At 45.1% G+C, this 25,896-nt stretch overlaps 1 long non-coding RNA gene across 2 annotated transcripts in view; it reads right to left on the bottom strand.

The window, feature by feature from the left end:
* The window catches only part of LOC132247669 (uncharacterized), a 53,584-nt gene extending 45,080 nt beyond the window's left edge, over positions 1-8,504 (bottom strand). For both annotated transcript variants that reach the window (XR_009458952.1, XR_009458946.1), the window contains exon 1: positions 8,433-8,504. This is a non-coding gene — a long non-coding RNA (uncharacterized LOC132247669). The remainder of the gene's footprint in view (positions 1-8,432) is intronic.
* Between the last annotated feature and the right edge of the window lie 17,392 nt (positions 8,505-25,896).

The following is a 25,896-nucleotide window of genomic DNA, read 5'->3' on the forward strand; positions in this document are numbered from 1 at the left end:
GGCGAGGCACATGGCTGGGCAGGGAGCTGCTCTGGGGCTGGAATCTGGTGGCAGTGACAGTTTGGTCCGGAGCCGGGGCAAAGCTCCGATCTGCTGCCCGCACGCCCCAGGCAGGGGTGTGCGGACAGCAGACCACACATCTGCCCCAGCTCTGGACCATACTGTCACTGCTGCAAGATCCTAGCCCTGGTCCCAGAGCACCTCCCTGCCCATCTGCATGCCCTGCCAGCACTGATGGAGCCAGTCTCTGTGGAAACCCTGGGCACCCACAGTCACGACCCTGCTGCTCTTGGGGTCTCCATGGAAACCAGCCTCAGCAAGAGAAACGGGGGCTGCTGGGAAATGGAGTCTGGCTGCTGGCTGGATTCACCATTTTGCCTACCCCTGCGCTAGAGGATAAGGAAAAGGAAAAAGTAGACAAACAAAAGAAAGGAAAGGGGAAAGACAAATGGAGGGAAAAGGAGGAAAAGAAAAAAAGGAACACCTCTACAATATCACTTAGATTGCTAGAGAGGTACAGTGTGGTTGTCATGGCATCAAATGTTACTTTTTGTATCATCCATCATACGGAATCATAGAAGTACACAGCAGTATGACAAAAGGGCGTGCAACCCCCAAAATTTTGAGCATCATTGGATTTACTGATTATAAACAATTTCTGGCTTTAATCTATGAATCTTTTATTTTGTCAATAGCTGGAATGCAACATACACTCTTTCTGTGGGGGGGGTTTCCCTTTTTTGATGATAGTTTCATATGATTGATCTCTTATGTTTATCAGATTGAGACATTTTGTCATCCATTAAACCATGGCAGGAATACTTCTCTTGGCCTATACCACTGTACTGCCCTTTATTTTTCTATCTCCTCCTCTCTTGGTAATCAAAAATTGGAAACCTCTCTCGAAAACCTTTGTCTTTGTGAGGATACAAGGGAAATTTCAATTTCAAAATGCCGTCTCCCATGTTTTAAACATTTATAGTTGACAACAACATTAGTACATTTTCAGATCTCTGACCTGTGCTCTAATTTATACCAGCATGAATGTACTAAAGGAAGAATTACAACCTATTTGCCTGGCACATCATTTACTGGAAAGGGCTGGCTTCTTTGCTGAGACTGAGAGGAACTGAAGGGGTAAGGCTGCAGCCCATGTTGAGCAGGGAGAATGCTTTGATTTTGTGACTCACAGGAACTGTGCCCCCCAAACAAATACAAGGACAAGGGCCAAAAAAAAAAAAGGTTTGGGGGTATCACCAGAATTCTGGTGAGAGACATCATCAAGTTACCACCCAGATAGCTGGTACTGTTAGGACTGGGAATGTATCAGGAATGACTGGAATGAAAAGATCATTTGGCTACACCTCATCCCCCTGGGCAATTTACCATCAGCGATAGGGCATCTCAAGTAGTGTTTCTGTCATGAGACTGTCCACGGAGCCCATTCCCAACTTTGTACTGCTGGACTATGAACAGCACCATAGCAACTCATAATCAAATCCAAAATAAGATATTCTGCACACACCCATCAGTGCCTGGACTGGACACAGACTGCTGAATGTTTAAATTAGCATATTTAAACTGCATAGCTATTGATAAGCACTGTCTGAAAATATTGGACAGTAAATAAGTTCCTACTGGTCCCAATGCATGTTACAATCCATGTAGATATTAAAACTTTTGTCCTAAAATATCCCTTTTGATCACAGGTGATCATTAATAACCTCCCCCCACCCCAGCTAACTGCTTTTGTACACAATGTCTCAAGAAAACACAAGTTACTTTATTTGTGCTTCTTAAAAAAAGAAACAGCATAGCACTTACAAAAGAGGCACAAAAAACCCATCAATTCATAATGTTGCATAAGCAAAAGGTTGAAGGCAAGAAAAGATCTGGTCTTTGTAACTGGTTCGGAGATGACACGTGCACAAAAAAAATGTGGTGGGAAAATCCACCTCAACATCTATCAGGAAGTGGTCACAAGAAAAACATGATTGTATTTCTTCATAGAGGAGCAGTTGATATTTTACACGTAAACCTTCTCATTCCCAAACTCTGGATATTTTTATTGCAAATGTCAAAGCCTTGTACCTTGTTAAACTCTCTTCTGCCTTGTTTGACCTCAAAGCCATGTGTGTGTAGCAGAGAAACTAGAAGCCCAGTTCAGAAATGACACAAAAGCCTGGCTATGGAGTTTGCCTGCATACATTTTAGTTAAGATTTTAAAAACCTTCCCTATCTCCCACCCCTACTTCAAAAAAATCAAACCAATAAAAAACAAAAACAAAAGGCAAGCACTACTAACTTTCTCTGTAGGAACCGCTGCTTAAAGCCCAGATGTGCACTGGGCTCAGCCGCTGCCTATTAAGGGCACAATTTTTCCAACACTTACTTAATGTACAAAGTATTAGGGTGACAAATATCAGGCTATATGGGAAGGGTTACATCATTTTGAGGTAATGAAATACAAATCAGAGTACTGAAATACAAATACAGCCTAGCTCTGATGACTCCACAAGGTGGAAAAAGGTGCAAAAAGCATCTCCCTTTCTTCCATAGGCTTTCATGCATAAGGTGGCACTGCTCCAGGCTTCCATTCACGCAAACCTGTCCAGGCCCTTGCTCACAAAATGCTCTAACCCTAATTTCCACATGCCAAAATTCAATAAGGTAGCAAATATCTATCCCATCGAATTAAGACCCGGAAGATGTTGAAGGTGCAATTTTGAGTGTAAGTGGCAGTGTCTACATGAAATGTTGACTGCACAGTAGCTTGTTACTGAAGGAGATTCCCCAACATTACTACTGCACAGTAGCATTGTGTGGCACAAAGTCTGATAAGATACTAGTGTGCATTAGTAACAAGCAGTCAGCATCACCATCAAGCCACTTGGGGACACTACTGTGCAGTAACTCCAGTTCCTGCACAGTCACTTAGTACTTGTGAATGCAAGTACTAAATGACTGCACAGTAATAACTGCACAGTTAGCATCTCACACAGCCAGTGGGTTGGAAGAGAACAGAAGGCAATCCAGGTGCAGGGGATAGCAGACGGGCTAGTGCTCAAGTGAGGAGGGTTTCTTTCCTGCTCTCCTCTACATTTCATTCTTTTCTTTGGAGAAGACAGGACAATTGTGCAGATATAAAGCTAGAAATGACAGTAAAAGCATATTATAGTGTAACTTGCAAAAGTGTGTTAGAAGAGCCAATGCAAAAGCTGTGAAATTTTGAAGAAAGAATAAAGAAACAAACTAACTTGCAACTTAAGTTTAGTTTATAGTCAGGTTTGGCCAATCTGGATAGGCCTAAAAAAACCAAACCCTATATTCTTCTGAATTATAGGGGTCTTTAGATATCCATGACACATCACTTTAATTTGAAAAGCTGTCATTAAATCTTTATGATAAAATGACTATATAAACAGATAAAGCAACTCTGGATTAGCCAGGTCTGACAGTAATCTTCTCTTTCATTAAAATAAAGAACTCATTCATTACTGCTAAATGAACATTTTACTGAAGACAGTATTTTTAAATGAGTTATGACCAGCTTTTCTTGTAAGGCCCAATATTTGAGATGCATTCTGCTTGAAGGCTCCTTAGTTAAAACAAGAAATTGTATCAAATGAATGCGTTCTGCAGACTGTAACTTTATTTCTGCTGATTACTAGGCCTGTGCGAGTAGTTAGGTATTCGATCTGGTTTCAGATCCAGCTGCTTCAGATGTCAGTGATCTGATCTGGAGCTCTGGATTGGTTTGCTGCTTTGATCCAGCCAAAGTGTCTCCAAAGCTTCAGAGCCGCCTTGGAGATCCGGCCATAGGGTATAATGGGGGATCAATTAAATATCTATAACTTTGTTGTTTTGTCTCTGATATGGGTGAAACTTGCAGGAATGGTAGCTTCTGCAGAGCGCATGAAGCCTTCTAAGTTTCAAGAAGTAGATTTAGGGGTTTGAGGGAAACTGCACCCCAAATTTCTGAAAGCAAAACTCATGTCACGTGTATGTGTTACACCACAGGGGGGTGAAAATTGCAGAGGTGGTGGCCTCTGCTAAGGCCACAAAGCCTGCCAAGTTTCAAGAAGATAAGTACAGGGGTTTGGGGGGGGGGGGGGGTGGGATCTGCACCTCAAGCTGCTGACAGGCAAAACTCATGACACAGATGATCCTGTGTGTGTTAAGGCACAGTGGGCTGAAAACTGCAGGGGTGCTGGGCCCTGCCAGGCCACAAAGCCTGGCAGCTGTGTGTGTCTTGCTGGGGGAGTCTGTCCTCTGAGGCCCTGCACCTCTGGCTGCTAACAGGCAAAACTCGTGATGTGGGTGGGTGACTGTGTGTGTGTGTGTGTGTGTGTGTGTGTGTGTGTGTGTGTGTGTGTGTTAAGGTGCACCCTTCCTGGTGCTGGGGCCTCTGCACAACATGGCAGTGTGCCCCAGTAATGCCTCCTCCTCCCCTACAGCCTCATGCCTGGTCCACCACTTTACATGACAACAGGTAAAATAACTTAGCCAGCTCAACACCAGTAACAGCAGCAACAGCAAAGGTACGCTAATGGAACTGTCGCAGAGCCTTTCTTTTTATAAAGAAATTGACAGCAAGAAGTAAAGTTGTTGTGTTGTGTTGTGTTGTGCTGGACATATGATTGTGACAGGCTAGGTGGCAGTGACTTAGCCCAGGGGTTTTGAAAGGGCAAAAGATGATTGGAGGACTTGGGATTCCCTTTCCTCACCAGTCAGGCCCCAGAGACTCACCCTCCATGTCCCCTGATTGGCCCCTTGGGTCACCTGGAGGAGGATAAAAGGGGCAGCGCGGTTGACTCGGGGGAGACCAGAGAGGGACCATAAGGAAGGAGTTTCAAAGATCTGGCAAGCAAGGCAGGAGCCATTGCCCCAGAAAAGCCTGAAGGAGCAACAAATTACAGTGCAAACCACTTTTCAGAACAGAATATGTTAGACATATGCACAGGATCTTTCACAGGCCAACTCAAGAATGCAAGCAGCTGACTGAAGTTCTTGGCTCTCTCAGAGACCTGCCAGGTCTATGATGAGGAGAATTATGCCATGCTTGCTGAGAACCTTACCCTTTATCTGAGAGTGACTTTTTACACCTTTGTGTGACAAGAGTAGGGAAACCACAGAAGTGTCCAAGAAAAAGGAGCAGTGACAGGAGAAAGATGTGGAGTGAAGTTCAAACTTCATAGAGAGCCAGGGACTCTTTGATACACAGTAAAACTGCAAATCCAGAATAGCCAAAATGAGCCCAGAAGGAAAAGAAAGCAAGATTAAATTTGAGCAATACCACATAGTTTAAGTGTTTTGGGTTGTTTTTAATGTTGTGCTGTCCAAAACTCCCCCCTTCCTTGTTTCTAAGAATGGCCCCCTTTCACAGAGTCAGAGAACAAATAACAAAGACTGATATTTAAAGCAGGCAGGTTATTTTACAACCATCTTTCAACAATAAAATAAGACACTATTAAAACCATTTGGTAGCTAGCATAACTTGGCATCAAAATGGAATTTTAGCTATCATAAAACACCAATATATCAGAAATTCAATGTGCTTAAGGATCATAAAAATATGCTGATCCAGATATCCAAGCACAACTAAAGCAGCTAAACATGGACAAACCTCCCCCCCCCCCCCCCCCATTTCCAGGAGGCAATTCAGTGTCTATTTGGTCAGAACTTAAAGGTTTTTTCTTTTTTGTACTTTGGGGGGGGGGGGGGTTGTTTTGTGTTTTTTTGAGTAAACTTTCACAGCATACATTTAATGTAAACTTAAAGACACTGCCTTCCCTTTGAAGCTTGATTTCCATAGTCCCAACAAATTATTCCCATGCCATACTTGGCTGGAGAGGAAAGAAGTAGAAGAAATATTTTTGGCTCAAAGGGAGTTTCTTTCCTTTTGTTTCTTGCTAGATGGCAAGGTCAAATCTTCTCTCTTTGAAGAGTATTTTGTCAATCCATCAGACTTTGAGGATGATCTTGACCACATTTTCAGCACATACTCTTTGAGCCTTCTTCTGTCAGTATGAGGAATCTCGATTTGTTCTTTCCATCTGAATAAGACACCTTCCTATGCCCTCTACAACGGGCTCTGCTGGGACCATTGCTTTAAATGCCTGGCAGCAAATGAGCCATGGTGACACCAAACTGCCTAAAGCCTCTCTCTGGGCTGTTGTTACCCTCAAGAGTGATACAAGTCAGCCAGAACCATCACAACTCGTAACATGAGCTAGCAACCGTCTCGCCTCTCCCTGACCCTTCATGTGCCTGGTGTCCCCTCCTACCCTAGGACATACACACCAAAACGCATTCCACCTTAAGATCCCATGGCCCATCATGCAACTCAGTAGATACTGAAAGGAGGAACCTACCCCCTGCTGCTTCCACTGTCCCTGACTGACTCAGGCATGGGGGGAGGCACAGAGGCACTCCTGCCCTACTCTAGCTTCAGGCTGCAGGGAGAAGTGTGTGAGGAGCTGGGCTTGGCTGAGGACCATAGCAGCAGCATGCAGGTTCCTCCTTTGAGCATTTGCTTTCAGCCAGCAGGGGACAGCTGCAGAAGTGGGCAAGGAGCAGGGACTGGAAGAAGAAAACTGCATGCCTCTACTACTGCCCCTGGCTAAGCCCAGCTCCTTGCTCAGTCACTCCCTATACAGCAGGCATGACTCTTGGCCTTCCCCTGGCCTGGGGTCATCTGAGGATAGCAACGGTGGTGGAGGGCAGGTCCAACCTCCCTTTATGTGCTTGCTTCATTCCTAACTTCCCTGTGCCCCTTGCCAGTCCAGAGACTTCAGCCATACCTCATTCTCATTGCCCCATGGTCTGAAGAGTTGTGTGGTGTACCCCACTTCAGAAAATCCTGGATCCACCCATGAGGAAAGATCTTTTTTTCTTCACTCTTCCTTTCAAAAACTCTTGCTCCAGAGTGTTATATGCAAGAAAAATTGGATGTCATGGAAAAATACCCAAAGGAGCATTTCCTCTACAGCCTTTGTGCCCCAATCACAATTTGCTGTTCAATGAGCAATACATCCCCCTTTCATACAAAGTGTAGGCATAACCCATGTCCTTATTCATTCCACTTAATGGCAATAGAAAATGAGGAAAGCTATGCCTAATACTTGCAACAATTTTGATTAATATTGGATCAACAGGCATCTTAAACTTTCCTTAGTAATGCAACAATGACCTCAACATTTATACTCAAATATACCATCAACATTTACAGCTCTTTTTACTGTTTGCAGGGCATTTACTGTTTTTATTTGCATGCAGTAGAAATATTATTTGATAGTCACAGTAAATTTATTGGGAAATACTGAACACCAAAGTACCACTCCTCCCAAAATCATCCTAACAGTTGTTTATAAATTATTTAAATTCAACAACCTGTGCATACCAAAGTAGTACAAAAGTAGCATATACTTTAATACTGTAACATCCTTTCAGTGCAATCTTTTAATGCCTCCTTCATCTGTATGGCTCCTCAGTTAGCTGTGTCTAGCTATTCAAAATTAACAGTTTTTCCACTTTGCTTCTCTGCCTTGTCAGTAAGATTCCCTTCTTTGCCTCATACATGTTATATGATACACAAGAAGTAGCAATAACAATAGGAACCCTTCGCTTGATAAAGAACTCGCCTAGTAATGAACAGTGAACATCCTCCCAGTCTACCAAAAGCATGCTTTAGAATCATCCTGGAGCTGCTTGGACAGCAGTGATATTGTTCCCTTCTGCAGTTGAGGTATCACCAGTGTGACAGGGGGCAAGCTCAGGGCTGGGTCTTGTGCCGGCCTGCCCACCTGTCTCTATGGGGCAGACCACCCTGTCTCTTCTGCCACGACTTTGCTGTTTCCTTAAACGGGTGGTAAATGGAAGAGACCCATGCCTTGTAGATGACATCACAGTTCTTAACATCTCCAGCCCCACACTGGGCCCCATAATCCTCCAGTCTGGACCTCAACTCAATCTCTTCCATCAGGCAGCCTACTCCACCCTCATACTGGGCTACTTAGCTCCCTGTACTTTCCCATCTTGGGCGTGCCCCCCACCTCCCGGGACCTTTGGCCACAGACCCTGGCCTCACCTCCAAGGCCAGTCAGAACCCCAGGCCCTCGGCTCTGGGCATCCCTCACGGTGGGCAACTGGCCCTTCTGGTCCTGGCCCCAGCATTGACCAGTCAAGGGTGCCCCAAGTCAGGCTTCTTGGGCATCTAGCCCAGTCTCTCTCATGGATTCACTTTCTCAGCCCTACTATGGGGTTACCCACCCAGTTGTGGGAGCTGGGGTTAATTAAGGCACCCTGAGCCACCTTTCACCAGGGTGGTAACTGGCCTGGCATTTCCCATGCCACTAGGAGCCCCACCAGGCCACCTATCCCCAGGGTGCAGTTTTAGGTCATACCCAGGACCAAGAGCTTCCTGCTCTTACCTGCAAGAAGTTTCATACAGTCTTTCAACCAGGCAATGTTTCCACCTGAACTACCAGCAGCAAACCAGAAAACTGCTGTGTTTATATAGGAAGCCAGTGTTTTAAAATGGCTGCCGCAATCAAGCACCTGCTGGCTGCTTGACTCAGCCCTTAAAGTGGCAGGCACTACAGGTGCACTGCCACAAGCCACACATGCAACAAGTAGGACAGGTCCCACAGAATCACTATTAATATCTCAACCCCATCAATGTGAAAAAGTCCATGCTCATATCTTCTGGAAAAATTCTGTGTTCCTAAAGCTGTGATTATAGTGTGACTTTCCAGGCCGGTCAACATTAATGTTTATAAACATTACTGCACACATACTCACATGTTGATCTACTGCCCAATCAAAGTTCCAGAAGTCAGTTACTTCATATCCCTCTGTTATTCCTTGCACATTGCCCAGACTCACAATTGTGTGTACCAGGATACAGATAATGGTCTTGCCCTCACGAATTAGCACCACTACTAGTGTGGGTTTTCCAGTCCCAAATTGACTGCCCACTAATCAACAGCAGTCCATGGTACTGTATATTCCATATGTTTCTTCACTGTCAAGGCATTTCTTATTTGGTGTCTCAGTGCTGGAGGGCAGAGTTGAGTTGAGCTTACACAGAGCTCTAGAGTGTGGCCTTCCACATTTGAAAGGTCTGCTTCATCCCAGATCTATATCCAGTCTGACAACTGAACACTCATTTCTCAGAATTAAATGTTCCATCTCACCTTTTACAATTGACTGGGAAACGTCTGCAACCTAACTGTCTGCATTATCCTCTTCACAATGCCTTTGACATCTTCATTAAATCACTAGTCATTGATGTAGTAGTTTTCAGTGAAGTACTGCATATACAAAAAGAATCATTAAGTCTGCTGTAAAGCAGACACATGCAGCTTCCATACTAATGGCAGAGAGATAGGATTTCAAAACACAACACAAAAGTTATGAGTCCTGGAAACATGTAAGTGCTGTACCAGAATGCCAGAATATATTGCAAAATTACCATACAGGTCACTGTAGCAGAGCATGGCACCAGAGAGACTGGGATGGCAACCTATGATGTACCATGGCATTAACTGCCATAAATACAGATAGTCAGGATATCCTGGGCTGGCATATGCAGCCAACTGTGTATGCACTGTGACAATGCAGCTATGTTGGCAATAGAAGATAACAAAGATTTGGCTAGTGGAAATTTCCATTGGAGAAAAGGCTTTATGCGAACTGGTAAATAACCAGACCAGTTCACATTTAGTTTCTTTTCTGTTATACCCAAAAACTTGTGTTTGACTTTAAAATGCCAAGTTAGAAGGTTTGATCTCAGAAGAACTGTTTTTAGTAGTGATGTGGGTTCTAACTTACATTAAAATCTTCAGTTTTTACTAAATACCTTACACTGTAAAGACAAATGTTGAATTTAATTTAAAAATAAATTTAGCAATACAGATGAAAACAAAAAGTTGAAAAGACAGCACAGTAATGGTTAAGAATCTGTTCAACATCAAACAAAAGAAAATGGGACTTATGTCAGCACATGCTTTTTATTTGAAACCTATCAAGGATTTGGAAAACATAATATAAGCAAAATCGTTTTTAACAAGATTTCTGGTTCATTTCTTTTCACACCTCTAACACACTTTTGGGAAAAAAAGAAAATTACATAATATTGCAATGCATTTAATTTAAGGGACTGCTTTTGAATTGTCTTTTAATAACCTCAAGTAGAAATAAGGCACAAAACAATAGAAGTAGCATTCAGGAATAAATATTAAATGACAATAATGCCAAGTTACTTTTAGATGAACATATAAAAGTAATTACTTGAAGCAATTCACTTGCAACAAAATAGGTGGACCAAGCAAAAAGCCCAAATGGCACAAAAACAGACATTCATCTTTTCACAGACTCATTTTTAGGCACACAAGCTCATAGAGGACAGATAGTTGCCATAGCAGCAAGATGTGCATCATTTCAATTAGCTTGCAAAAAAGAGCCTCTGTCTTTCCTGCACCTGCCTATGTTTTGTGTTGATATTGTGTGTCATAGTATTTTGCCACTATTTGACCATTACTGGGTCAGTTATCACTAACGATAATAGGCATGCTGCATATCTGACATTCAACTTTCAAACAGTCCTTTGAAGAGTGATTCTCATCAGTCTTTTATGAGATTAGTCAGTTTACCAAATGCAAGTATGATGTGGGATCTATCTACCGAGCAATACAAACTCCAACACCAAACTTTTTTAAAACTCTAGGAGTGCTCACAGGCATGGAAAAAGAAACCCCAAAATGTGCTTTACCAGGAGAAACAGCATGTTACATCCTACTCTGCAGCATCTGTACAGATCAGGTGCTTCAGCCAGGCTTTTTGGTGCTTTTATCTAAAGCTGATTCAATCAGCTATTTGTTTAAACTACAGTCAATATTACAGCAGGTGAAGTTATTAAATTATTCAGGACTGATGTAATTAGAATGTATTTGATATCTGCAAATAATCAAGTCACAGAAGTCCTAATCCAGAGCTCTTTGATGGAAAGACTTGTCTTCAGTAGGATTTGAATCAGGTCCAAAATAGTCTTGTGCACCTTAAATGAATGCACTATGGCTCCTGATAGAGACTCACTTGAAGGCATGATGGGATCTGGTCCCCGATCCCAAATATCACACCTCTTGATGTGCCACATGTGCATGGCAGGAAGCACAACTATGGGATCATGAATTAGATCCCAATCATGCCGTATTCTTGGTGCAGCAAAAGCTCAGGATCATGATTCTGGACTCCCCCTGCACTGGCAGGTGTGGTGCCCAACAATCAGCTGATCATTGTCTGACTCCAGGGACTCACAGGGCCATTCAGGCCCCTCTGTGGTCCTTGGAGCCAGTGGATGATTAGCAGGGATCCTGGTTTTCTTTGATAAAAAAAATCCCCAATTTTCAGATTAAAAATGTAACCCAAAATCCACATTTCAACATGATTTTATAGATATAGAATAGAGTGGTGTTTTGTTTTTGTTTCAATCATGGGAAAATGTGGATTAATGTAATATATATATATATGTTAGTGGTGTTTCATTTTAATCAGAAAAATGTAGATTTTGGGTTAATTTTTTTAATCCAAAAATTGGGGATAATTTTTATCATAGAAAAGCAGGATCCCTGATGATCAGCTGATCATCAGGAGGTCAGGACTACCTCAGGATTCAAGTCCTGGGGCAGTCCTGATCTGCCAACAATCAGCTGATTAGGACCACTCTTGGGACCCAGCCCTAGAGCAGTCCCAATCAGCTGATTATTGGCACAAACAGAACTGCCTCAGTGCTCAAGTCCCAGGGGCATTCCTGCCAGCTGACGATCAGCTGATCAGGACTGCTCTAGGGCCACACATTCAGATTAAAGCACAACGGAAACCATCCACAAAGGTATTATACATATTTTTTGTAATAACTTTGTAAAAGTTTCCTGTTGTATTGCACCATTAATCCCCTGAACATGTGGCCAGTTTACACTTTAAAACACAATTAACTGTTTAATTGCATTTTAAGTGCAATGTCTGCCTCGGTCCCATAGATTCTGCTGTAGTAGGACACAAAACTGATAACCCTTAATCACAAAAATAGTTAAAATGACTTTCTTTGGGTAAAATGGCTGCAGAATTGGGTCACTTAATACTTAGATTATAGGTTATATTAAGCTGTCCTGTGACACAAGACCAAATACTCAGTGCAAACAGCAAAGCATTTTTAAGGATAAAAATTAAACATTAAAAAAATTTGAAATCAACATGCATGCAATCCTAAAACCTGCAAGCAAACATCTATAATAAAGCTAAATATTAGAAGGTTATTTATTTTGTTTGCGAAGACTTTTAATAAGGATTTTCTGTTTGAACTGAAATAGCTGATAACCCTCTTACCCCCCAGATGCTCAATCCGGGGGGTGAGAGTTTTAGTTGCCTTTGTGCATATTGGTATAATAATGTAGCCCCATCATTCTGAACTACTATAAAAACAACAGAGTCAAGAAAAAAACTAGGTAGGTAAGGAAGTGTATATTGATATTCTAATGCTGATATTATAATTCAGGATTGGAAATGTGTTTGTCATTTCTAAATCCAAATATTTGAAAATAGGTTCCTGTTTTACTCACCTGCCAAGAACTGTATTTTGGAATCTCTGATTTCTGAAATATCAAAAGAGGAGAGAGGGAAATAATCTGACTAGTTATATTTTTTCTTTACAAGCGTTATGGCTTATATTTGAATTTCCAAAGGACATACTAGAAATAGTATTGAAAAATAATGCTCAAGTTTTAAGGGCCAATATCTCAAACCCATTTTGGAGGGTCATGGAATATCATAGATGGTTTCATGAATCAGGACTCCTGATACAGGGGATAGCCTCTGTTTATACCTCCTGGAAGACCTGGACAGGCTCACAAGGTGAGCAGATCAAAACCTGATGGCATTCAACATGGAGAAATACAAGATCCTCCACCTCAGGAGAAAAAACCCACATCATACTTGTAGGCTCGGCAGTGCTACACTCACTAGTACCATGATTGAAAGAGACTTGAGGGTTATGACTGACCACAAGATGAACATAAGCCACCAATGCAATGGCACGGCTGGCAAAGCAAACAGAACCCTGGCTTGTATCTACCAATGCATCTCAAGCAAGACCCAGGAAGTTGTCCTCCCACTTTACTCGGCCCTGGTGAGGCCACAGCTGGAATACTCTATCCAGTTCTGGGCTCTGCACTTTAGAAAGGATGTGGAGAAGCTTGAGAGAGTCTAGAGGAGAGTCATGCACATGATTAGAGAACAAGAGAACAGGCCTTATGAGGAGAGGCTGAGAGGCATGGTAGTCTTCATTCTGGAGAAGCGTAGTCTCAGGGGGGATTTGGTGACTGCCTATAAGTATATAAGGGGTGTACATCAGGAACTAATGGTCACAAACTCTGGGAAGACCCTTTTAGGCTGAACATAAGAAAAAACTACTGTCCATGTCCGCAGAGCCTGGAACAGACTCCCCCCAGATGTGGCGCAAGCACCTACTCTGGACACTTTCAAGAAACACTTGGATGCCTATCTTTCTGGGATCATTTGACCCCAGCTGACTTCCTGCCCCTTGGCCAGGGGGCTGGACCCGATGAACTTGTGAGGTCCCTTCCATCCCTAATGTCTATGAAATTGAAATCTATGTTTGGATGTCCTATCTGATTTATAGTCTCTGCAAGTGGCTAAAGATAAGTAGTGTCTGGTTTTGTCACTTACAAATTTGTATGAGTTAGGGTACTTGATATTAATGTATTTTGATACTTTTATGTTATGGCCAGGATTGAGTAATAAGATAATGGGGCTCTGGCACTGTCAGTAGGAAGGGAGGGGGAATCCAGCAGCAGTGAACTGCCAGCTGAGGTTTGCCCAGCCTAAGCTGGAGGGAGGGGCTTGGAGGGGCTGCATGGCTTGCTGCTGCTGGCTTTCCCCTCTCCCCTCCTTTCCTGCTGACATCCAGGGACATGGCACAGACCAGCCCCAATTGCACAACAAGTTAACCCATCAGTTCTCAACCAGGGGGCTGCAGCCCCCCAGCAGGTTTCAGGGGGTCTGTGGGAGCTGTGGATCTAGCGTGATCATGATCTCAGAGGTCAGCTGGGGCAGCCCACACCCAGGCTGACCCCACTGCTGGTGCTGCCACCAGTCTCATGGACAAACACAGATTTTCTGTGTTAAAGGAGAAAATCACAGATTTATCTTTAAAGGAGGAAAGTGTAGAAAACTGTGGGTTTCCCCTTGCAGACTGGCAGCATTCCAGCCTGCAAAGGACTGCTTGGGGCTGGAGGGCCCGGGAGGAGACCAATACAGCAGGGGGTGCCATGTGCATGTACACACACACACGCACACACACACACACACACACACACACACACACACACACATGCACATGGCAGCCAGGCAGTGGTGGAGAGCAGCTCCTTGCAGGTAAATTGTGGGGGAGCATAGGCAATGCATCAGGGGAACATGTAACCCCCACTGCATTTCTGTGCCTGCACGGACATAGGGCTGTAGTGTGGCCAGACAAGCCAGCAGGAACCAGGGTCGGTGGGCAGAGCAGGGTGGCAAGACTCACTGCTGCCACCTCTGGAACCCCTGTGCCAACTGTACTGCTAGCAGCAGGAGGAGTACACAGTTCAGTGGGTGGAAAACTGGTTTAAGGGTCGCACCCTGTTACCAGATTTGCCCATTACTTTGGGGTGTGCTCATTTATTGGGGACACATTTCTAGGGTCTTGGTAATTCTGTCAATGTACTGCTTGTGTTTCTATACAGAGCTGTATATCTCCCTTCTGCAAGTCCTCACCCCCCAATGGAGCTATCTTGCAGGACTTAGTTTCAATGGGGCTGGGTTCCTCCAGTCACCAAATCAGTCATACCCACACAAAAACACACAAAATAACGTGACATGCCTGACCCAGCTGGGTTGATCATCATGGACAGGCTGACACTCTTATATGCCAAGAATCAGTTCATCAGAGCAACAACAAACTGCAGGCAGACACAAGCACACAGGTAACAGAATCCCTCTGAATCCAGCTGGGTGTCCAGCTGACACCCTCATGGGCCAGCATTCAGTTCATAAGGGCACATCTGAGTTAAACTGGGTCAATCAGCCTGTACAAGCTGATCCCTTTATGTGTTTCAAACTCAGCACGTCCCAATCTTTGGCCTCTTGATGAGCAGACCCCAAGGTATTTTTGGGCTTCACAGGGATCTTTAGCTTAGGTAAAAGAAGCATTGCCGCAGAGCATGGGAGGAAGGAAAAGTAAAGAAGGAAAAATGTACTCAGTTACTATCAGTTTGACTATAAAAGTTACTTATTGCTAAGTCTATGAAATATATAATGGTACTAATAGTAACAGACATGCAAAGGAAAAACAAACACAAACAATTACAATACTACCCTGGTTTCACTAAGTATATGGGGAAACTTAGCACAAGCTTAACTAATACAGTTCAGGTTCAGAAATTTATGCCTAGAGAGAAAAGAGAGAGAGAGCGCTGGGATCTCACCAGTCCAAGGTACTCGGGTTGCAAAGCTGACAGGTAAAGTTCATAGCACAATCCTTGAAGGGAGATGATCTGTTCTTCCAGCGTCCCAAGAACAACAGGGGATGGTGTCAGCACACACACTGATGCTTTTTTTTACAGATTTTTATACCCTCAGTTCAGCTTCTTCAAAGCATTCTCAATAGTGTAAATCATTGTCTTGTCTCTTGACAAGGGGTTATCTGGTTTGGAACATCTCAAGAAATTGATTAATAATCAGGAAACACATAAGGTTAGGGAGTAACCAGATACTTGGAAGCCAGTTTGAAATTCCTATGGATAGCAGATATACTGATGGGATATCTCATGGTTTCTTCAGAAACAATAGATAGCTTGCAGCATCAGGGTTTGGGATTTTCACTTGTTGTGAACAAGCCTCAGCTTAGCATGACTTTTCCAGATCTTACTATAGTCTTTTAACAGACTTAAGGCAATTATTGGAGTATTTATAACCTTTGGGCAGGAGGACTTCCACCAGTCATCCCGGGAAAAGTATGACAACACCTGTGGTCAGGTCTCTAACGGGCTGGACGCTGTGATGAACCCTTTACCATTGTTCAAATGTTGCCCATACCCGCTCTGACTCGGTCTCTTGCCTCAGCATTCCCTAACCTGGCAACCGAGTTTTAGTCAATCAAGTTTAAATAGGCCTCCCATAGTGGGACCAGGGAATGTGCGGCCCGAGATGCCTATTCAACTTGGGGGGGGGGGGGGAAGTCCTTTGTAAATCCAGATTAAAACTGGTCTGATAAATGCTGAGCTGGGTGTGTATAAATGTGGGTTGATTAGCATTTGGAGCACAGATTCCCCATCATGCAGTGCTCCCCTGCTTCTCTGATCCCAGAATTCACTGCAGTCTCTGCTTCAGGCTTTCTGTTCTCCATCTCTCATGTAAATAAATGGTCATCTGGTTCCATCTTGCAAATGAGACCTAGGGCAGTTGTTTCACTTTTGTCAGCCTTATCTGGAGAGTTTTAGGTGCGTCTCCCACTGCATCTTAATCAGTTTCGTTTAGGTGTGTGGGGGGGAATTCTTTGTGAGTCAGACAGCTTGGGGCACAGGACACACAAACACACAGCTGAGACGTAACAACCTGGAGAGTGGTAGTAGATGGGTTGGTATCAACCTGGAAGGATGTGGGTAGTGGGGTCCCGCAGGGTTCAGTCCTTGGACCCGTACTCTTCAATATCTTCATCAGTGACTTGGATGTGGGTGTGAAGTGTACTCTGTCCAAGTTTGCAGCCAATACTAAATTGTGGGGTGAAGTGCACACTCCGGAGGGTAGCGAACGATTGCAGGCAGACCTGGACAAGTTAGAAAAGTGGGCAGTACACAATAGGATGCAGTGCAACAAAGACAAGTGCAGAGTGCTGCACCTAGGGCGCAAAAATATCCAGCACACCTACTGGCTGGGAAGTGGCCGTCTCAGCAGCACAGAAGCAGAAAGGGATCTCGGAGTCATAGTAGACTCCAAGATGAACATGAGTCACCAGTGTGACGAAATCATCTGCAAAGCTAACCGCACTTTATCATGCAACATCAGATGCATCACGAATAGAACCAAGGAGGTGATACTTCCCCTCTATGTGACATTGGTCAGACCGCAGTTGGAGTACTGCATCCAGTTTTGGGCACCATACTTCAAGAAGGATGTTGATAGACTCAAGAGGGCCCAGAGGAGGGCCACTCATATGGTTTGGGGCTTACAGGACAAGCCCTATGAGGAGAGACTGAGGTACCTGGACCTCTTCAGCCTCTGCAAGAGAAGGCTGAGAGGTGATCTTGTGGCCGCCTACAAATTCATTAGGGGGACGCAGCAAGGGATCGGAGATGCTCTGTTCAGGAGGGCACCTCTTGGGGTAACAAGGAACAATGGTCACAAACTGACAGAGAGCAGATTTAAGCTAGATATCAGGAAAAACTTCTTCACGGTAAGGGTGGCCAAAATTTGGAATGGGCTTCCAAGGGAGGTGGTGCTCTCCCTACCTTGGGGGTCTTTAAGAGAAGGCTGGATAGGCATCTGGATAGAAAGATGACCCTAGCACTCCTTCCTGCCTAGGCACAGGGTTGGACTTGATGATCTGTTGACGTCTTTTCTGACCCTAGCATCTATGAATCTATGAGTAACAGATCCGGGTTAGGGGGAGACTTCCCTGCCCTCACCTCCTCCCACCACTGGAGAGGAGGTGGGGGGGGGGGCAGCATGGGTGGCCTGAGGGGAGCAGCAACATCTGGGTCATGTCCTCCCCTGCCCTATATACTCTCCCTGCTGTGGGTGGGGAGTGAGGGGCACAAGCAGGGATGAGAGGTGTGGGTAGGGAGTGAGGAGCACCAGCAGGGCCAGGGGGCTGCAGCTTGGAGTGAGGGGGACCTTGAGTCCAAAAGGTTAAAAACTGAATTAACCCTAGGGAACACAAGTTCCCTAAGGTGTTCTAAAATAGAGCACCTAAATCTTATACCACATTTGAGGAGGGTTACTTTTTGAGCAATCCACCACTTTAAAAGTACTCTAGAGCCATGCATGTGTGTCACGGCATGGCTGTAGAGCACTTTCAGGGGCCTGATTGTGCAAAAACTGTAACTTCTGGCTGCCCCCCATTAATTAGCATTCAACATGAGTATGTGTCATGGTCAGCCAGATAGGCCCCTGTGGATGTGATCCAAGGTACAGAGGGCAGGCTTTCTAGGCAATAATGAATTTACATTTTAAAAGGTGAGGCCTCTAGCAATAATGACATGTTATTCAAGGAAATAGATTTCCCACAGTTGGAGAAATAAGTGAGAGACTGTAACTGTCTTCCTGGCAATTGATAACTGGGGATACTGAATTAGGCTAAAAGGATGTAAACATTTCCTAATTATAATTGGATCAGGAAAGACTTCTAGTCTGATAAACAGAAGCACATCTGGGGGCTGGAAGTCATCTGATTAGTATAAGTTCCCTAAGAATAGAAGTACATAAATGGCTAGATAAGAACAAGTATCATTGTCATGAGAGCAAGCATTCCAGTAAAAGCAAGTTTTTGGCTAGTTTCCTGGGCTTAGGGTGCTTGAAGACTTTGGCTTCATCAGATGTGAAAGCTCCATTTCATAGATTTCATAGATTTTCATAGACATGAGGGTTGGAAGAGACCTCAGAAGATCATCGAGTCCAGCCCCCTGCCCAAAGGGCAGGAAGTCAGCTGGGGTCATAGGATCCCAGTAAGATAAGCATCCAGTTTGCTCTTCAAGGTGTTCAATGTAGGCGCTTGAACCACCTCCGGTGGCAGGCTGTTCCAAACCTTGGGGGCTTGGACAGTAAAGAAATTCTTCCTTATGTCCAGCCTGAAATGGTCTTGTAGTAGTTTATGACCATTCAAACTAGTCATCATCCCTTGGGGTGCTCTGGTGAACAAACGTTCCCCCAGATACTGGTGGTCACCCCTGATAAACTTGCAGGTGGCCATCAGATCGCCCCTGAGCCTGCGCTTTTCCAGGCTAAAGAGCCCCAGGGCTCTCAGCCTGTCATTGTAGGATCTGCTTCCCTGACCTCTGATCATGTGCGTGGCTCTTCTCTGGACTCTCTCAAGCTTCTCCACATCCTTTTTGAATTGTGGAGCCCAGAACTGGATGCAGTACTCCAGCTGCGGCCTCACTAAGGCCGAGTACAAGGGGAGAATGACGTCCTGGGATTTGCTTGAGAAGCATCTATGGATGCAAGCCAGCGTTTTGGTCGCTTTACTAGCCGCAGCATCGCACTGCAGGCTCATGTTCATCTTGTGGTCAATGATGATCCCCAAGTCTCTATCTTCCTTAGTGCTTTCCAACATAGCACTGCCGAGCCTATAAGGATGCTGCGGGTTTTTCTTCCCAAGGTGGAGAACCTTGCATTTATCGGCGTTGAACACCATCAGATTCTCATCCGCCCACTTGCTGAGCCTGTCCAGGTCAGCCTGGATCATCCGCCTGTCTTCTGGTGTGGATGCTTTGCCCCAAAGTTTGGTGTCATCGGCGAACTTGGCCAGTCTGCTTCTGACTCCAGTGTCCACATCATTAATGAAGATGTTGAACAGTATGGGTCCAAGGACAGAGCCTTGGGGGACCCCACTGGTCACAGGACACCACGATGAGTGACTTCCATCAATTACTACCCTCTGGGTCTGACCCTGGAGCCAATTTTCCAGCCAGTGGATCGTGGAGGACCCAAGGCAACAATTGGCCAGTTTCTCCAAGAGGTGAACATGGGAAACCAGATTGAAGGCTTTTTTGAAGTCAAGATATATGACTTTTCTTAGAGCTTAGACATTCTTAGAGCTTAGAGCAGGGGTGTCCAACCTTTTTGAATATGGGGCTGGATCATGAACTTTTTATCACCTAGTGGGCCAGTGAGCCATATTCAAAGACCTCACAGGAAGCGGTATCACATCAGGAAGTGATGTCACATGACCTTTGACACCAATGAAGTTGCAGGAAGTGAAAATGAAATGTGGTTTAAAATCCAAAATAAAAACAATATAAAAGCAACAATGAAATAATACCAAACACTTGACTAAAATAAACACTTTCACTTCTACTCACTTCTCAATGAATGAAAGAAGCATAATGCAAGTCGACAGATCAAATGTGGAAAAGATATCAGCCAGAGTGGAAACTAATCAAAGCAACAAAATATGGGCATTTTTGAGAATAATCTTCAAGATTTACTGTTATTGAATTAATAACTTGTTAGTAACACATCTTTAACAAGTAGTAACAAGTTGAACCCCCAATCCCCCACAAAGAGAAACAGAAGCAAACACAATCCAAACACTGGACAGCATTTTTACGAAGATTTTTACCTGCTCCAAATTTACATTGGAGCCCAGATCATTCATGCTCTATTCTTGAACATATTGTTCAGTCTTAAAGGAGCATACAGCACAGCTGCAGGGGGCTCAGCCACAGCTTTCCCTCCCTGGTGCAACCCAGCCAGCCCATCCCATTCCCTATCAAGCGGTGGCTTCCCCACATGTTGCTGCACTTTCCCCCTACCTGTGCCAGCTGATCCCAAAAGGCAGGAGGCTTCACCGCCGCTTCTGCTGGCCAGTGCCAACCCAGCTGGGCATCCCCAGCATCACGTGGGAAGGCAGCTTTGGCCGCATGCTGCCCCACCCACCTGGGTCGGCACTAGCCAGGAAAAGCAGTATGCAGCTGAAGCCAGCTTCCCATGTGCTGCTGGGGACGGGAGGAGGCCAGCCAGGTTGGCACCAGCCAGCAGAAGCAGCGGCGGAGCCACGTGTCACTCGGGACTGACTGGTGCAGGCAGGGGGAAAATGCAGCTGAGTCCCTGCCGCTCCGGCCAGGCTCGTCCCGTCCCGAGCCTTCTGCTGGCCGGTGCAGACCTGGCTGGGTCCATCCTATCCAGAGCAGCATGCAGCTGAAGCCATCTTCCCACATGCTGCTGGGAACAGGAGGAGGCCGGCTGGGTCTGCACCAGCCAGCAGAAGTGGCGGCAGAGCCGTGTGCCACTCGGGATGGGATGAGCCCAGCTGGAGTGGCAGGGGTTCAGCTGCATTTTCCCCCTGCGTGCACCGGTCAGTCCCAAGCAGCACATGACTCCGCTGCCGCTTCTGCTGGCTGGTGCCGACCTGGCCGGCTTGCTCCCATCCCCAGCAGCACGTGGGAATCCGGCTTCAGCTGCATGCTGCTCTGGATGGGACAAACCCGCCCAGGTCAGCACCACACAGCAGAGGCAGTGGTGGAGCCGTGTGCTGTTCAGGACTGACCAGCACAGGTAGGGGGAAAGTGCAGCTGAGCCCCTGCTGCTCCAGCTGGGCTCATTCTGTCCCGAGAGGCACATGGCCACTCCTTTTTCCACACACATCACGTCAGCAACGTCAAGCTGATGCGGTGCGTGTGGGAACCTTATCTCTTCCCTAGCCCTTCATCAGCCATTAGGAAGCTGCTGAGGGTGGGAACGAAAGTAAACTGTGTTTACTTTCATTTCCCGTCGCAGCACCGTGGGCCTCAGAAAATGCCTTGGCGGTCAGCGTAGCAGCCCACGGGCCGTATGTTGGACAAGCCTGGCTTAGAGTAAGATGCAGGGCTAAGGTTGAAATCATTGTTCTGATATTTTCTTTTGTTTGTTTGTTCTTATCTCTCTGTCTGTATGTCAACAAATGGTTACTGATTTCTTATGATTGGTTTGTTTTTTATAATATATCTTTTTGTTATCTTTTATAATGTATTAATTGTCAGTGGTAAGTATGATTTCAGAGCATTTGACCCCTACAGGCAGGCCTTTTCTCTGGAGGAGGTGATCTGTAATTTTTGAGCATGAGCTGGTCCAAAGGAGTGATTCCTTAAGCTGGCAAAATTTCTGCTAAATACTGCCCACATCTGGGTGAGATAGGTAAAGCTGACATGCTGTAGGCCAAGGAGCTGGCCTCTGGTACATTCTTAGTGGTAAAACAACAGATGGAGGAGAAGGGTTTGGGTCTGAAGGACAGCCTTGGTGGTGTATGAGCACCGTGAAACGTCACAAAGGGGCAGCTGACCGAATGTTTCAGTCAGACCCTAGTAAGTGGATTTAGGCACCTAAGGGTAGTATTATTCGAGCCTGGTTCAAGCTTTGAAAATTCATTAATGCATCTCTTTTTGTACCTTGCTGTCAGCCTTAAACAGTCAGAAAAAGCAGTAAGAAGGATGACCCACCCACATTTTAAGTTTTTTTCAGAGATTCAAGCAGAGTGGAATAGGACTGCACTTATGCACCTTAGTGTAGAGGAGTGGAGTAGGGCCAGCCCACAAATGTAAAAGGACTGATTTTGAAACTCCTTGATATGCAGTCACTGAATTAGTCCTAAGTGTTTCAGGTGCGGGTCCTAACATAAATAGCAGATCACAATTCAGCCTTATGCTTGATTCATTTAATGCAATCCCACCATGAATGCTTTGTGATATTAAAACCATTCACAACGGGAAGTTCAGATATAAAAAACATTCTGGCACTGAGGTAAGTCATTTACCAAATATATATACATCTTTAAATCTTAAGAGTGTTACCTTTAACAAGTAGAATATCATGCTCACAATTAAAAACTCAATTTATTTAGAGAGAGTAATACAATTCCTTTAACAGTTAGTATGATTATCCTATCTCAATCTCATGTGGTATTTCATATCCTAAAGCAGAAGTGCTCAACCTCCAGCCTGTAGCCAGATCCAGCCCACAGAGCTGTGTGATCTGGCCTGCGGGGCTCATCAAGGGTCAGGAAATTTGGTGGGGAGGGAAACAGTGGCAATTAATGCTTCCACTGCTCCCTCACTGCCAAACTTCCAAGTCCTAAAGGCCAAATGATATGGCTGTATGTGTGGGATCCCACCAACATGTAAGGCTAGGGCCAGAGCTAAGGCGTGTGCCTGATCCAACATACACAGGGCCAAGGCTGGGTCTGAGACAGGGGCCTGATCTGGTGTGCAGAGCTGGGGTGGCAGGGCTTGAACCAGCATATGCTGGCTGGGGATGAGGCAGCAGGCCCAATCCAGTGAGAGCCTGATGCTATAGCTATGGCTGCAATATGGCATGTGGGATTGGGGCCCAATTCAGTGTGCATTGGGTTGGGTTCCAGTCTCATGTGTGCTGGATTGGGCCCACTCATCTGGCTCATGGGGCCAAAAGTTCGGGCACCACTGTGCTAAAGGAAATAATCCTAAAAATGATCTCTTCTTCCTAGTGGTACTTAGTTACTATGAGATTTTATTTCAGACAGCTTCCATATTTTAATTTCCAACTCCTGTCATTCAAATTTATTTCACTGAATACAAAAACACAAGCATAAACCTATTGACAGGTAAATGAAGGGGATGTTCAGCTTCTTAAACAATCAGGAAGAACATTACTAAATTATGCCCAAATTTGGAAAGTTAGCATGAGTTCCATCCATCAGTCCTAATATACTGTGAGAAAGTGTTCAGAGTCTGGTTACTTAATTTATTATGTTCCTTAAGTCTAAACACAAAATCCTGACCCAATTGAAGTCAATAGCGAAAGCCCCACTGACTTTAGTGAAACCAGGTAAAGTAATTGTACCAAGTACAAGTAATTAATTGTGTTTTATTTCCTTCACTACCCCTTTTTGTCCTCCTCAAGAAAATGTTCAAATAAACAAGACAACTCTTCAGTTTCATTTATAGTATAAACATTGTAAGCAGGAACTTACCCATTTTAGACTCATGAACAGTTCCTAGAGACAAAAAGTATCTGTGGAAAAAATGTTTTGTGTTCATTTGAATATCAGTAAAGCATTACAGGTACATGTTATACAGAAAAATGACACCCAGAAAATTAATATATATATATATATATATATATATATATATATATATATATATATATATATATGTTATTAAGACTGTGAAATCAAGCACTTACATTATAAGAAAAAAGCCATTATTAAGATCTCCTGTGGCATTCCAGTTTAGTTCTCTTGTTCATGTGCATTATCACAGAATCATAGAAAAGCAGGACTGGAAGGGACCTCTGGAGGTCTTCTAGTCCAACCCCCTGCTCAAGGCAGGATCATCCCTATCTAGACCATGCCAAGCACATCCTTGTCTAATCTATTACTAAAATTACATGGGCAATCCTGTCTCACAACCACAAGGCATAGCACCCTAAACTGCCCCAGGTAAAGCAGGAGAACAATGGTGGCCAGCGTCCTGCTGCAGCAAGTGTTGTTAAAATATGCTTGAGAGATCCAAGAAAGAGGACCATGACCCCGATACAGAGGAAGGCAAAACCCCCCACAGTTTGTAGCAATCTAACCACAGGGCAAAATGATGATAGCAACTTTAATTGCATGGTCATATACTTTTTTTTTTTTCACAAACCCTGCCTCCTTCAGTACAAAATGCAGTTATCTGACATTTTTCTTTATCTTATGTAGTATGCTGACCTGTGACTTATTTCCTGCACACTATCCATACACTGTTCTGAGGACAGAACTACTACTTTCCCATCATTTTCATCATTACAACATCTGAGCACATCATAAATATTAATGAATTTATTATCACAACATCCATGTGAGTTAAGAAAGTAATATTAGGGTCTTGTTACAAATTAATTTTAGGTGGCTCCTGGAGCTTTTAACCCCTGGATTATCCACACATTAACACCTGGAACTGGTTTTAAACACATGCTAGGCAGCTTAAAGTCATGCCATTCTAGGACACGTTGATCTCTGATCTGTGTTACCCAGCTCATGTTTCATTAATGCGGGGTCACTTCCCACAGATGTGGCCACTTCCCTCTAGTCTACTGCACAGTAAAGCATCACTATGTAACTGTGTGCAGCAACTACTGTGCATTAAAATAAGCTACTATCTGTAAATGCAAATAGTAGATTTACTGTGCATTATGCACAGTAGCACATGGTTACATAGCTGACTGGGAGCAAATTGCTTGGGCAGCTGCCTGCTTCCCAGACCCCACTCCAATTGGCCAATCAGAGATGGGGTTGGGACAACTCCCCCTGTCCCCACAGCAGGCAGCTCCCAGGCCCCAGCTCCAATCTCAGAGCCAGGGTCCAAGAGCTGCCTGCTGCGGGGACAGGGGACTTTGTCCCCACCCAGGCTCTGAAATCAGAGGCGGCCCCCAGCAGTAGGCAGCTACCCAGGGCAGGGAACAATGTCCCAGCCCCAGCTCTGATCTCAGAGCCAGGGCCTGGGAACTGCCTACTCTGTGGGCAGGGCAGAGCCGACCTGAGTAGAGTGCAGGACCCAGGACAAATCACCCCGTGTGGGGCTCCACCCCCACTCTGATCCCATGAGCCCCAGACCTGAAGAAACTGCAGCCGCCATTTGCAGCAGCAGCGTCAGCAGTGGGTGGGGTGGGGGGGTAGGGTAGTGAGTGGCTGGATGCAGAGCTACCGCTCTGCCCAGCTCCACACTACTGCTGCTCCTTCCAGCTCCATGGGGGCCCCCAAAGCATGGGGCCTGGGGCGGTTGCCCGAATTCACTCCCCGCCCCCCTGGGATGGCCCTGGGGCAAGGAATATTGTCCCAGCCACCGCTTTGAGATCAGAGTGCAGGTTGCCCTGCAAGTCAGTGCCTGGGGCAGGGGTGTGTGGTGGGAGGCAGCTGCTGCAGAGGTGGAACAGCTCCCCCAACCCCCTGGAGTCCAGGCCTGACCCTGGTGCTCGCTGCCAGCCCAGGGCTGGCACCCAGGGAAGCCTAGAGCTCCCCCTGGCTGCTATTTGGCAGCAGAGAAAGGCAGGAGTATCCTTGCCTGAACTGTTCCCGTCAGGAGCCAATTTGCTCCCAATGGGCGGGAGCATGTGCATATGTGCTCTCAGGGA

This window comes from Alligator mississippiensis, chromosome 1 (assembly GCF_030867095.1).
Source record: "Alligator mississippiensis isolate rAllMis1 chromosome 1, rAllMis1, whole genome shotgun sequence".
In the NCBI taxonomy this organism is placed as follows: Eukaryota; Metazoa; Chordata; order Crocodylia; family Alligatoridae; genus Alligator; species Alligator mississippiensis.